The sequence below is a fragment of the Phyllostomus discolor genome, chromosome 2 (genome assembly GCF_004126475.2).
Source record: "Phyllostomus discolor isolate MPI-MPIP mPhyDis1 chromosome 2, mPhyDis1.pri.v3, whole genome shotgun sequence".
Taxonomy (NCBI): domain Eukaryota; kingdom Metazoa; phylum Chordata; class Mammalia; order Chiroptera; family Phyllostomidae; genus Phyllostomus; species Phyllostomus discolor.
The window spans coordinates 19238000-19251897 of NC_040904.2; the positions used below are offsets into that span (position 1 = coordinate 19238000).

The window sequence follows — 13898 nt, forward strand, 5'->3', positions numbered from 1 at the left end:
AGTGAAAATATATTTAAATGACATTGCAGAAGGTAAGATGATAATGGTATAACTTTGGTTCTTTCAGAAGAGGGGAACTTTTATTGTTTATTACCAAATAATTCATAAGCATAATGCAAACAGTAGGATCTCAGGTGAGAGAATTGTGGTTGGTTAAGGAAACTGCTCTCTGGGCAGAATACAGAGAATAATTTGCTCTCTCACTTTAAGAAAAGATTAAATACTTTAATTTTGAATCACTGGTCCTTGTTTGTTATCATACCAAAGCTTTATTTATCTAGTGATTTGGATATAAGTCTATATAAACTTACATAAACATATGGTTAATGACAAATTAAAGTTTCAACTTTAGCTTTGAGATACTAACTTATCACCATATTATAGGATGATGCATATAATTTGTTGAGCTTTCCACTTTAATGAGAGGGATTACTCATTTATTAACTTAATTTAATACTAGCCCAAGGTCTTAAAGTCAATTAAAGGTCTTGGAAATTACATTTAAATTGGTCCTACAGAGCAACACAATCAAAATGGATATGAAATGTTTGTCAGAGAAATAACCTTTTACAATTTTATGAAGACAGAGTGGGTGGAGTAACTAAGGGCACATGATTTGCAACACCACCTCCAGTTCATGAAAGGATACCTTTTAAAAGATATTAATAATTCAACTTAGTTTAACATGTATGTTTATAGTTCCATAAGCTTAAGAAATTTATGAATATAATGATATTCAACCTTTCCCATACAGCTAGCATAGGAAACTTAGCTAACTCTAAATGATTAGAGTAGCCATAAAAAATTGCTGTAGCCCTGGACAGCGTAGCTCAGTGGATTGAGCGCGGGCTGCGAGCCAAAGCATCGCAGGTTCAATTCCCAGTCAGGGCACATGCTTGGGTTGCAGGCCACGCCCCCCAGCAACTGCACATTGATGTTTCTCTCTCTTTCTCCCTCCCTTCCCTCTCTAAAAATAAATAAAAAAAATAAAATCTTTAAAAAAATTGTTTGCTGTGATAAGTTGCAAAATGACCAGAAATTTTTCTACCCTTTTACACATTTACCTTTCGTAATGTGACTTTGAAGTTTTATCCATTAAGAGGTGGATTCCATTTTTGACTTCTTGAATCTGGGCTTGGTCATGAGATTTCTTTGGGCAAAGGGATATTTTCAAAGGTGGCATAAGATGAGACTGGGAAAGGATTGCACACTGGAAATTTCTCTCGCTGCTCTTGGGAACCCTGTCACAATGGAGTGAATCATGTTAATATGCTGAATGATGAGAGACATGTGGTATGCAAACAAGCCCAAGTTGGCCTATTGGATGATGAAAGTCCATTCATCTCCATCACCCCCGGTGATATCGAGCTAACTGCCTGAAGCCATCCTAGACCTTCTGAGACAACCGGATAAGAAAAACTGTTCAGCTAATCCATGATTTCACATGAAATAACAAAACTGTCATTGCTTGAAACCACTATTTTTTAAGAAATTATTATTTTTAAAATTTTATTTCAATTACAGTTTATATTCAATACTGTTTTAGGTTCAGGTGTACAGCATAGTGGTTAGACAATCATGTACTTACACAGTGTTCCTACCACCCTAGATGTTTCCAGTACCCACCTGGCACTGTACATAGTTATTACCATATTATTGACTTATTTCCTATGCTGTACTTTATATCCCTGTGACTATTTTGTAACTACCAATTTGTACTGCTTAATCCCTTCACCTTTTTCACCCACCCTATGAGTCCCCCTCCTCTGACAGCTGCTAGTCTGGTCTCTGTATCTGTGAGTTTGGCTTAAATGAGGATATATAGTTATAATTTTTCCATTTGTATGTAAAAACAATTATTTCAATGAAGCTTTCATCATTCCATTTAATACCCATTCTAATGGTCATTTTAAAGTGTTACTTTATGTCTTAAAATCAATGTTTAGCATCATAGCTTAACCTTTTCTGAATACACAGAAAATATTTTTTCTTTAAGTGATTACACATTCAAAATATAAAAATTTCATATTTTTACTTTAAACTTAAGAAATCATATAAAATAGTTTATTAACACCCTTTTGAGGAAGGTAAAAGTATACTAGTTTATTTTCTTAGGAAAATTTTAATAGTCCTACAATAAAAGATGAAACTTTTGGTCAAGATAGGGATTTTTTGTGTTACCTCCTACCTCCAGAATATGTCATTTTTCCTATCATGCAACATTGGATATTTAGACTGGATTAGAGTATAAGATCTATCAAACTAAGAGTATGGAGTTAATGGAAAAGAATATTTCTATCTACTTGCACATATAAAAGAGAAAATTATAGACTTTTATAGACTCTTTCATGGCAATTAATACAAGATCCTGAAGCTTCATATAGAACAACAGATAATTCTCATTCCATGTGCCTTCTTATCTCAATATACTCTTCAGTTGCCTGGAAATACATGCCAACATCAAAGCAAGACCCTTTGCTCTCTAAGCCATACTAAACCTGCTTTTATTTCTTTAGTTAGTTGCAAATCTTTCCATTTTTTGACAATAGAACTGCCTGTTTTAACTAGATACCACTATACTGCATGAAGATGAGATTTTTCTGATCTCTAAACTTTTAAGAATCCTTCCAAAAGCATGTGACATTTGGTGAAAGGAAGTACAATTACAACCTTGGATTGTACGAATCTACATTACTTTTTTCTGACATGGAAGCTGTTCTTAGTAACATGCAACAATGGACAAAAAAGTGACAGCACTGGAAAATGTAAGGTAGATTGATTATAGTAAGGGAGAGAAAGGTTGGAACTAAAAATGTTTTCCATGTTCTTGCCTTTACCACCTAGAAGAAATTTTTGCTTTTATTTATGGGAAGGAAAAATAAAGAAGAAAAAAATTAAGGGAAGAAGAAAATACTCAGTTTTGGACACGTTACATTTTAAATGGTTATGATACTTACTTCCAAATAGAGACATCAAGTAAGGAGATGGATATACGGGACTGGATTGAAGAATGTTTCAGGGTTAAACCTATACATTTGGAAGATTTAATAAAGCAAATGGAATGAATGAGATCACTCATGGAGTTTAGGGAGAGACCATATTGAGGCTTTAAGCTGAGCCCTAAGAAATAATTTGACAGAAAGTCACAAAAGACCATGTATTTGTATTTAAGAGACTGCCATACTCAAAGGAGTTCTATAAGAGATGAGAAATATGTAATAGGATCAGTCAAGAATGCTCTGCTGTTCACTACAGTAAAAAGCCAGGGACAATTTACCTGTCTAAGCTATAAACAATTGAGTGAATTATGAGCATCCTTATAACACATTTTGATAGAGTATAAAAATCTTATTTTAGTAAAATTTCTTGGCATGGAAAATTGTTGGTAACAGCAATAAGAGGAATAAACAGACAACAAAATCATTATGTATAATAAGAGATTATACAAAAATAAATAAAAAACATAAAATAAAAGAGTAGAACTACACATCAAAGTAAAAAAAAAAGGTTGTTCTTTGGCAGTTTGAATATAGATATTTCTGTGCTATTTTTTCTTAGCTGATGGTAAAGATTTACTATGTTGAGCATAATCATGCTTGGAAAAATTATATAAAGATTTAAAACATAAAATAATAATAATGGTGATAACAATACATTAAAAATTACAACACAGGAAATATAAGAAGAAATTTCTGTGAAATAGCAATTTAACCATTGAATGCTTAATTTTTTTCTAAGTACTATGCTATGCTAAGTGCTTTATGTGGATTATCTCATGACATTCTTATAATAATTATATAATATGGGACTGTTACTACTTTTTCTTTTGAATTTGAAAAATTTTAAGATTTTATTCTTTTAGAGCAGTTTTAGGTTCACAGAAAAATTGAGGGAAAGGTAGAGATTTCATACATACCTCCTGCTCCCACACCTGCAGCACCTCATCCATTATCAACATCCCCAACCAGAGTGACACATTTGTCACAATCAAGGACCCTAGTTTACATACTGTGACCACCCATGGTCTATAGTTTACATTATAATGCATTCCCTCTGTTGTGTATTCTGTGGGCTGGATAAATATATAATGATGCTTATCCAGCATTTGTGGTATCATACAGAGTATTTTCACTGTCCTCCAAATTCTCCATGCTTCACCTATCCATCCCTTGTTGCACCCAACCCCAGCTACCTCTGGTCTTTTTACTGCCTCAGTAGTTTTGCCTTTTCCAGAGTGTCATATAGTTGGAATCATACACTATGTAACCTCCCCCCCTTTCTCTAATATGCATTTATAGATCCTCTGTGGCTTTTCATGGCTTTGTAGCTTATTTATTTTTAGCACTGAATTCTATTCCATTGTCTGAATGTAGCAGATTGTTTATCCATTCATCTACTGAAGGACATCTTGCTTGCTTTCATGTTTTGACAATTATGAATAACACCACTAAAGAGTCATGTGCAGATTTTTATGTGGACCTCAATTTTTAGCTACCAAGGAGTGTGGTTGCTAGATCATATAGTAAGGGTACATTCAGGTTTGCGAGATACTGACTGCAAAATTGTCTTCCAAAGTGGCTGCACCCTTTCCCATTCCCACCAGCTATAATCAGTCCTCTAATAGTTGAAAAACACATGGCTTACAGAAGTTATGATCCCTGACCAATATCACACAATTACTGCATAGGAGAACTGGAATTAGTGTGCAAGCATGTGTGATTCCAGTGAGAGCTCTCCTTATATCCAGGACACGAGCATAGGGGAATGAGTGTCATCCACTTCCAGGGGGTTTGGAGGAGGTAGGGGTTAGCCATTTGTCTTCACTGCTCCAACAACAACAAAAAAATGTACCTACGTTAGACTCCAAAGAAGTATTCACATAGTAATAATGTGTGGTATCATATCAATATTTATTTATAAAATACATTTTTTAAACTTAATCATAATTATAATCTTGGATACCAAAATATAATTTGTAGGTATGGATTAACATGATGATGAAAACAGCTTTTGAGGACACTGAGAGCATAGAAGTGACCTGAGAGATAACCTGACCTAATACCTCCATTTCACATGTAGGGATGTTCAGACCAAAGCGAAAAATGTGGCTGACTATAGCCCCTGAAAGAAAGGAGGTTGGCAACATCCCAGCCTGGGCTCTGGTCTTCCGCTGTTCTCAAAGTATGACTTGGAGGTCCACAAGACCTTTGCAGGGATCCACCAGGTCAAAACTCTTTTCTTGTTATTTGCCTGTTTCACTCTCATTCTCTCACAAGCTTACAGTAGCTTTCCAGAGTTTACTTTGTATGTGAGTTCACAACAGATCGGCAATGGCAAAAGCAGATATGCAAATACAGCCAGACAGTTAAGCCAGCCAATAGGCTATTTATAAAAATGTAAAACAATGCCACTCTTCTCAATAATAGATTTACTTAGAAAATAGCTCACTTTTCATAAAAACGTATTATTTATGTTAACATGTTATTTTTATTTTAATTAATAAACACTTCAAAATTTTCTGTTTTTTTCTTTTTAGAGACTTCTCAGATTTTTATTGATGACAAAAATCACACAAGGAAAAACAAATTACAACTGACAACCCGGGGAGTGAGATGCGAGCTGGGGAACACGGAGAATGGGTGCCCACAGCCCCTGGGGTGCTTCCTGGAATCCTGCGTTTCCTTCCAGGGCTCCCAAGTACCCTGAGTGCCTCCTTGAAGTCCCCCATGGGTCCCACGAAGGGATGTAAGAACTAGCACCCTAGGCCAAAGGCTTCCTTGCACGAGGCTGAATACACGGGGATAGTTCCGACAGCGGCCTCACCCTCAGCAGCCCCATCCTCCTCCTACCATGGGCTCCAGGATGCTCGGCTCAGGCAGGGCCGCTGCAGTGGGTCAGTCCGCAGCTGGGCTATACAGTTGTGCAGCTCGAGGGCTGGCGGGGCCAGGACCACCTCATTCTTCAGGCTGCTGTCCCTGATATCCAGGTTGCCCATGAAAACAAACATGTCTGTTCAGCTCTTCTCCTTCTCGTCGTCGCTGTTGTGGATGTAAACATCGAAGAAGAAATATAGGCCTTGGAATGTTTTCTTCACGGGCTCGGTCAGGAGAACTGGGGCTGGCCTCGTGCTTGGCTGTAGACAAGGATGCTATGGGCCATATATGGGGGTGGGATCATCTGCACGTTCTTCGTAACTGGCAGCTTAGTCTGCTGTTGGATGAGGCTGAAGACACCTTCCAAATAGAAGGTGGCTGAGGAGGCCATCTCCAGGTCCTAGAAGCAGCCGCAGAGCTCATGGGAATAGGAGGAGGTCAGGCTAGACGACCAAGTGGTATCATTGTTCACCACCACCAGAGCAAACTGATGGCTTTTGTCACTCTTGTGTTTTGTTCACATGACCCGGCATCTCGGTCATCTTCTGGGAGACACTGAGAGCGTTAGTTTTGGAGCCGTTGAACGACTCCAATTTTGGCAGTGACATTTCCTCTCACAGGTCCAGGCAGATGATCACCTTCTGTGGACAGTTGACCCTTGACATCCACATCTGGCCTTCAAGGGCTAGTAGGGGCCCTGCCAAGGATTGGGGCCAGGTCCCAGGGGGTTGATGGTCCCATCATCAGCCCTGGCACCTCTTCTTTCCCTTACTGCATTTGCCCACATTGGCCTGGGCCCCCAATGCCTGGCCCTCAGCCCACTTAGGGCTGGAGCACGCGTGAGGCCTCAGTTGTGCTGTGTGCTCCTTCTCCTCTTCTTCCTCCACGGGGCTGCTGGGTTCTGCCACCTCCACGGCTCCTGAGTGGCTGGATGAAGCAGGGATGGAGGAAGGGAGAATCTTGCCCTTGGCCTAAGACTCCCTCCCACAGTGCTGTCGACTCACTACAAAGCTGCCCCTCCGGATGTGGGGCAGAGCCTACGTTTTAATTTCTAATATAGTAAATATCAATAGGTAGAATCCATATAATGTTACTTTGTGGTCTTTAATAATTTTTAATAATTTAAAGAGCTCTTAAGGTCAAAAGTTTATATTGAAGTCTTTTTAAGCTCTGTGCCTATTAAGAAAACAGTATTAAATTAATAAATATTACTCCCAGTGTTTAAAACCTTTATATATTTTAAGATTTCTTTCCTTAATGTTTTTATATCTGTGACCAAGGAAAGATCCCATATTGTAGTGAAATTTATCTCATCTCCATATCTCATATTTCAATGTTTAATTATGCTTTCCAATAGTTAAATTAAATCTCACATAAATGTACTCTTTTCTTATTTTCCAGAGAATATTTCAGCACAGAAAGCAGTTTCAAGAGTTAGATTGTTTCTCATCTTTATTACTCATTTAAATCATATTCCTCAAAGTTAAAGAAGCATATTGTTTCAGGAAAATTAGGTGCTTTCCCATTGGTATAATGGCATGCTTAAAATATATGCTAATATCGCAGTGAGAATCATTACTGGGTTTCTGTGTATAGCGCTGAAAGGAAAAACAATTAAAACTGCTTTAGAGTATCAATAATTCATGAGGGAAAAGTCTACCCCTGCTAAACTATGTCTTAAAAAAATCCTAGTGAGACAACAGGGAGCCTCCTGAATCTTTCCCAGGAGAGAAGCCCTTCCCTCCACTTAATGAGGGAGTTCATTTCAAGCTGCCCTTGGGCTTCTGCAATAGCTATCTATATATCTTTCTATTATTAATCTGTCTTCTCCAGAAACTTAAAAGTAGAAATGAAGCTTTCACCAAAAGCCACTTGTTAAAGTAAGTAACTAAATAAATAAATAAATGCCCAGGGAATACCTTCCGCATCTTTTTGATCAACCAGCAAAGCACCTATCGCGATGCCCTTCACGTTGAAATCGCCAGTAGACGGTGGTTCAGACATTCCATCCCCACCTACGTTGCAAGTATTCCGTCCCTCCAGCTCTGCTCCTTAAATCTCCTACTTGCTTGAAACCTGGGGTCTCCTAAATGATTTCCAGGCCTGCTGCCACATCCGATTTTAATAGGAATCTCTAAAGTGAACTATAATTCGAAACTACGTAATCAAGGACACTGTGGGATTCTCAGCTTTAGGCAGTATGTTCTGTCGGGTGAAGGAAAGCTCTGGCAAACAGCAGACCTGGATCCTTTCACCAGCTGTGTGCCCGACGTGCTCCGTAATTTCCATCAAGTCCCTCCAGCAGCCATTGTCTGCCGGTTTCACCGGTGGAATCGACGGAATTCCTAGGCGGCCTGACTCCCTAACAATGATCACGTGAGGATTAAGGCGATAAAGGCAGTAGAAGTATTCTGTCCCCTTAGGGAAAGACACTCTGAAAATAAAGGTATTACGGAAAATCTCTAGTATGGCTTTTAAGAACTCCCCAAGCCTCATGCTGTTTGCATGTTTTCTGGCAATTAGATCATTATTGCTTCATCTCCTACAATGAAAGCAATACAAAAAAACAACAACAACCAAAAAACCTCCTTTGAGATAGAACAAAGAAAGCACACTTCTCTTTAATTTCTTTAATATACAATGTATTTACTTAGTATAAGCCTATTATTGTATTATAGCACAAGTTGACAACTTCACCCGGAAATACTCTCACATCTGTTGACTGGACCGCAGTGTTACACACCCAACTGCACATTGTTTAATTGCCTGTCTCTGCCAGTAGCATAAATACATTATGTCTTTATATTATTAAGCTCCTGTATATGTCTGTAGATGCATATAAACAGGTATCGACCCTGCTTTTATTGAGTTCTTGTGTGAAAATTAAAAAAAAAACAACCCATGTTCCTGTCTGTGCATTTTAACAGAAATAAACCTTCTCAGGTTTCTGTTTAAAATCATGCCCACAGGCATAGACTGAGGGGCATGCCTGCTATGATTTCACCTTCACATACTTCAAAAGGATGTGTGCATGTTTCTGTTTGGGGAATGGATAATGCAGGGGAAGGAAGGTTAGAAAGAAAATCCTTTGTGAATGTAAAATATTCCCTGTGTATGCTTCAGCATCTAAATATCAGCATTCGATGCTCTCATATGGTTCTTCCATTTAAAATGCTGGGCTCCGACTGTATTTTATCGTGGCCTGATTTGATATCATCCAAACACCAAAGCCCAGGAACACTTGCTCTCATGCATGAATCTCTTGAAAAATGGATACATTGATCTTAACTCCACATCAAGGCTAATGAAAGCTTTTGGAAAAGTTGCAAAGTACTGAAAAATGGGATTTAGCATGAAAGTGACTTCCAAATAAACCACAAAAATGCCTTCTGTGATGGTCTGTGAGGGGAGATCTTGCTGGTTGTATGGTATCGATGTGCGGAATTTCAAGAGCCTTTCGGAATTGGGGAGATAATTGCTTCAGTAGAGTTCATAAACTTGCAAGCTCAATCCATCAAGGAAAAAAATCCTAAATGAACTCCGCTGGAAAATAAAATCTCTATACATGGATGTCTGTTGTTTTGCAACATGGAGAACTTCTAGTCCGAAAACTGTCAGTTTTGAAATCTAAAGTAATACGTTACCCTGCAGGCCCCATCTATGCCAGCTGAAACAGATGTAGCATATTTGTTTCTGGAGTGTGCTCTGCTGGGGAAAAATACCTCTTTTTTGCCCCTTTCTCATTTAAAGATGGAAAGTTAAGACAAATAAACTTGCTTTTGGATTGAGATATATGTTACATTTGAATAGTGAATAAATGTGCCCAGAACAAGGTGGAGTATCAATACAGGAACATTGTCACAATTCATACCGTGCCGTTAGCACATTCTACTCTACAAAGTGGCATTATTTTAATATGAGAGGATGTTATGAAAATGTAATAGGGAAGAATTAACTCTATGGGGCAAATATTCAACTCAGCACTAATGTCTCAGCCAGAAAACAAACCCTAATCATCAAAGTAAATATAATAAAAAAATGCAATCTATTGCTAACATTCTAAAGCTGTTAGAGTTTTAAATACTTCAAAACTGAGTAATTGTAACATCCGTTATGTAAGTTCATATCCCCTCCCCAAAAGAAAAACATACAAGTCTAAGAATACATCAATTAAATAAATTGTCTATCCCACAACCAAATCAGGACTAACTCATGTGTATTTTGATAGAATTTAATTTCTCTAGAAATTTCCTGTTTCATTAATAGGAAATATTCAATGTAAAAGACGATATAAGTTTGAAGCCAATTTCCTCTTCTTGTTAGAAATACTTTCTTTCAATAAGTCATTTTACATGTAAAACTTAACTTTTGTGATGTATCCTTTCTTGCCAGAATGATGGAAATAAAAATCAGCACTGAGAGCAAGGCATTCTGGTGGAAACAATGTAAGAGCATCCAAAAATAATGTGATTTAACTCAAAGGAAATGAAAACCAGGGAAGTTCTATTCTAGAAGCTTAAAAGGAAAATGATTCATATTCTCCCAGGGTTTACACGGGGCCATGGTGGTTAGACAGGCAACCTTGGAAGTGAGTAGCCACTGTAACACCACATAATCTCTTACTAGATAATGTGTTACGGTAAAATGAATGGTAATCTTAGAATCAAAAAGACTTCTTTTTTTTTCTTTCAAAGATAGATATCTATTTCTCCACTTTTGTTACTTTGAAAGAAAAACTTGAAGTTGTTCTCTGGGTTTCCCATTTTCTTCTGAAAGGTACTTAGCATAATATATATAACTGGTAAAACTGACTGTTGTTATAGAAAAAGGAAACAATGTTTCAGAATTTATATATAATTGCACTTCAGGAAGAAAAGAGGGAAGCACTCAACAGTTAAGGTACTTCAGGCTCTTTACACCTTATTTTTGTTTTAATGTATATATTTTTATAAGACAAGAGCACATCCTAACACCATCCCCCAGATTGTCTTGTGTTCGGCAGGAGGCATAGGGCTGCTGGCCCACAGAAAATCGAGGGGAAAGTGAACTTCATGATCATAAGTTAGCAAAGATCAAGCAGATAATTTTCAAAGGTTCCTAGCATTTGTCCATTAAAACGTGAAGTGACAGAACTTAGAGTTGTGTACAGTAATATCCTATCATAGAGAGACCGATTTATGGAAAGCTAGTTCTTAAGTTCAACTGCTTTAAATGTTCAGTACATCAAAACATAATGTACTGTTAGGACTCTTCTGGATCTCTAGGAGTTTCTTCTACTGGTTGTTGCAGGTGCTGCTGCTGCTTTGATTTTGGGTTATCAGAGCCAACTCGCCTCCAATCTTCGACATCTAGGTGACGGTTGCAGTGATACAAAAACCTTCCTCCCTTGCCCCAAGGGCGGGATGTGCCTGTGGCGCAGGCTATGTTTCTGAGCCTCCACAAGGTCAGACTGTGGCAGGGTCTCATCTCATCCACATTACTACTAGGTTCTCCCCTTTCATTATCCTGCTTTCCTTACTCCTCTCTTCCATATGTCTCCTTGAAACATTCTTTTTTAAAAACAAAGATTTTATTTATTTATTTTAGAGAGAGGGGAGGTAGGGAGACGGAAAGGGAGAGAAACATTGATGTGAAAGAAATATCGACTGGTTGCCTCTCCTGGGGACCAGGCCTGCAACCCAGGCATGTGCTCTGACTGGAAATCGAACTGGTGACCTTTGGCTTTGCAGGGCGATGCTCACCTCGCTGAGCCACCCAAGCCAGAGCTCTCCTAGAAATATTCTGATAAGAAATCACTTGCACAAGAATCCTCATTATAGGAACCGCATCCAGGCTGCCCTCTAAGCCACACAACACAGCCACATGGGCAAAGCCCTCCATGTACCAAATGAAAGGCAGAGTTTTCTAGCTTCACAGTCCTGTGCAGCCCAATCACATGGCGTTAGAGCTGGCCACGCCCATGTAATCTGTTTACTGGTGAGGACACGTAGGAAGCTGAAACCCCAAAATGACTTGTACAAGGTTATTTCCTTAGCAGTTTAGTGAAAGGGTCTAGCACCTCCAAACCCCAGGTCCCACTCGGGAGCTTGCCTGAATATCATGTGCGTTTTTCAAATGCATGCTCTTTTTTTGACTTCCAATTCACAAAATTATTTGCAGACCCACTATTTTCTCATCTAGCTATGAATTTTTTTTTTCTAAAAAATGATTGAAATATGTCAGCTCAATAATGACAAAATATTCCATGGTAGAGACTACCTGACCTGGGCCACTTTTGTAATAATAAAAATACTAAGAACGAAATAAAATGTAATATTTATTGAGGTCTTACTATGAACTTAGCCATCTGGTAATTGGGTTACATGCATTACATGTTTTGTTTAGACCAGGCTAATGTGGCTGGCGCTGTTATAATCCCCACTTCAGCGGTGAGAAAATCAAGGCTCAGAGATGAAAACAGATATGCCGCTATTTGGTATTGAAGCTGGCGTCAAGGCCACATCTGGCATACTCACACTTGCCTTCATGACTTCCAGACTGCTCTGCTTCTCTGCAGGCTCCAGGAAGCCTGCCCTTGAAACAGAGGGATCTCGGTGACCTACAGACCGCTTCCTTTGCCTTCTGTCGTCATCATCGTGGTAACTGTGTGAAGTGATTAACCAAGGAAAGCATGGCCAACGAATATGAGAGGAAAGGGTCTTCATTTAGACATAAAGATTCAAGAGCACAATTTGAACCATTCTAAAGGTAACACGAATGCTTATTTTTTTTCTGCACCGATCTAGAAGTAATTTATTGTTACTCAGGTATTATTTTCTTTATCAGGGAAATAATCAACTGATGAATACTTCAGAACTGTATTATATTCCACTGAGATGGGCTACAATGCCAGCTCTCATCTTATGATGTCCAAGGATTTTAGTCACTTTTCATTTGGAGCTGTGGATGGCTTTACAATCCTTCCTGACCAACAATGCAAATGTCACTCCTTACTGTGCAATAGGACACATCTGAGTGATGGGTAAGGAGCACTGTGGGTGTAAAGGTGGCCGTTTCCCAGGGTTCCACCATGAGGGACACAGCTCAGAGCAACATTATTATCCTTGACAATGAAATAGTTTGGTTGGTGGATTGAACTTGCTTCAATTGGAATATTAATATGTGTTGTGTGACCCTTTCATAAGAGGGATTCATTTCATGAACAAAATGGCAAAGTACAAATTGATTCTTTTATTTTAAATGGACAATTGATAATCACCATGAAATTGGCATTTATAAATTATGCAAAAGCAAGCCGTGAATTTTAAAACTCTGATGGCAAATTCAAAATTAAAGGTTTATATTACAGTGATTACATTTTTTTTGCCCCAGTTTTGACTCAGAAGTTTATGATCTACTTCCATTTATTACTATTTGCATTTATTCCCCCCCCGTCTTATAGTTTAAATTTAATGGCATCCAATCATTCTTACATTTTTTTTCCTCAAGGAGAAGACCCAAAGACGTCTTTTGCTATTGTTTTTAAAAACTAGCCACAGAAACTCCGCCCTGCTACGAGCTGTAGCAGCTGACTGACGTTTTGGGCTGTTTTCTCAGAGCAGCTTGCTTGTAGCCTGTCGGTGACCTCCACGCTCACCCCGCCGGCCCGGCACAATTGCATGCACTTCTGTGCAACTGGCCTCATACCGGGGTGGGGGAGGCATGGAAGCCCAGTGGAGAACCCCTGGGATGATAGTCTAGCAAATACAAATATATCAAAGACTTTTGCTAGTTTCTGGAGCATTAGAAGAATGACAAAATAAACAACAGTAACATTATCATTCCCTAAGGTGACTAATAGTGAATTCATGGCAGGTAGTGTACAGAGAAAACTTGGGAGAGTGAATTCTGAGGGAAATGAGATCTGATATCTAACCCACGTGGCATCTTTACTGACCCCTGTTTGACAATCTGTTGTCTCTAGAGAAACTATTATGAGATGGCTCAAGACCATTTTTATGGCGATTACATTCCACTGTAAACTCA

The 13898-nt window shown here is 38.5% G+C and overlaps 1 pseudogene; it reads right to left on the reverse strand.

Annotated features, from left to right (window-relative positions):
- Window positions 1-5845: 5845 nt before the first annotated feature.
- LOC118498205 lies at window positions 5846-13557 on the reverse strand (annotated as a pseudogene).
- Between the last annotated feature and the right edge of the window lie 341 nt (window positions 13558-13898).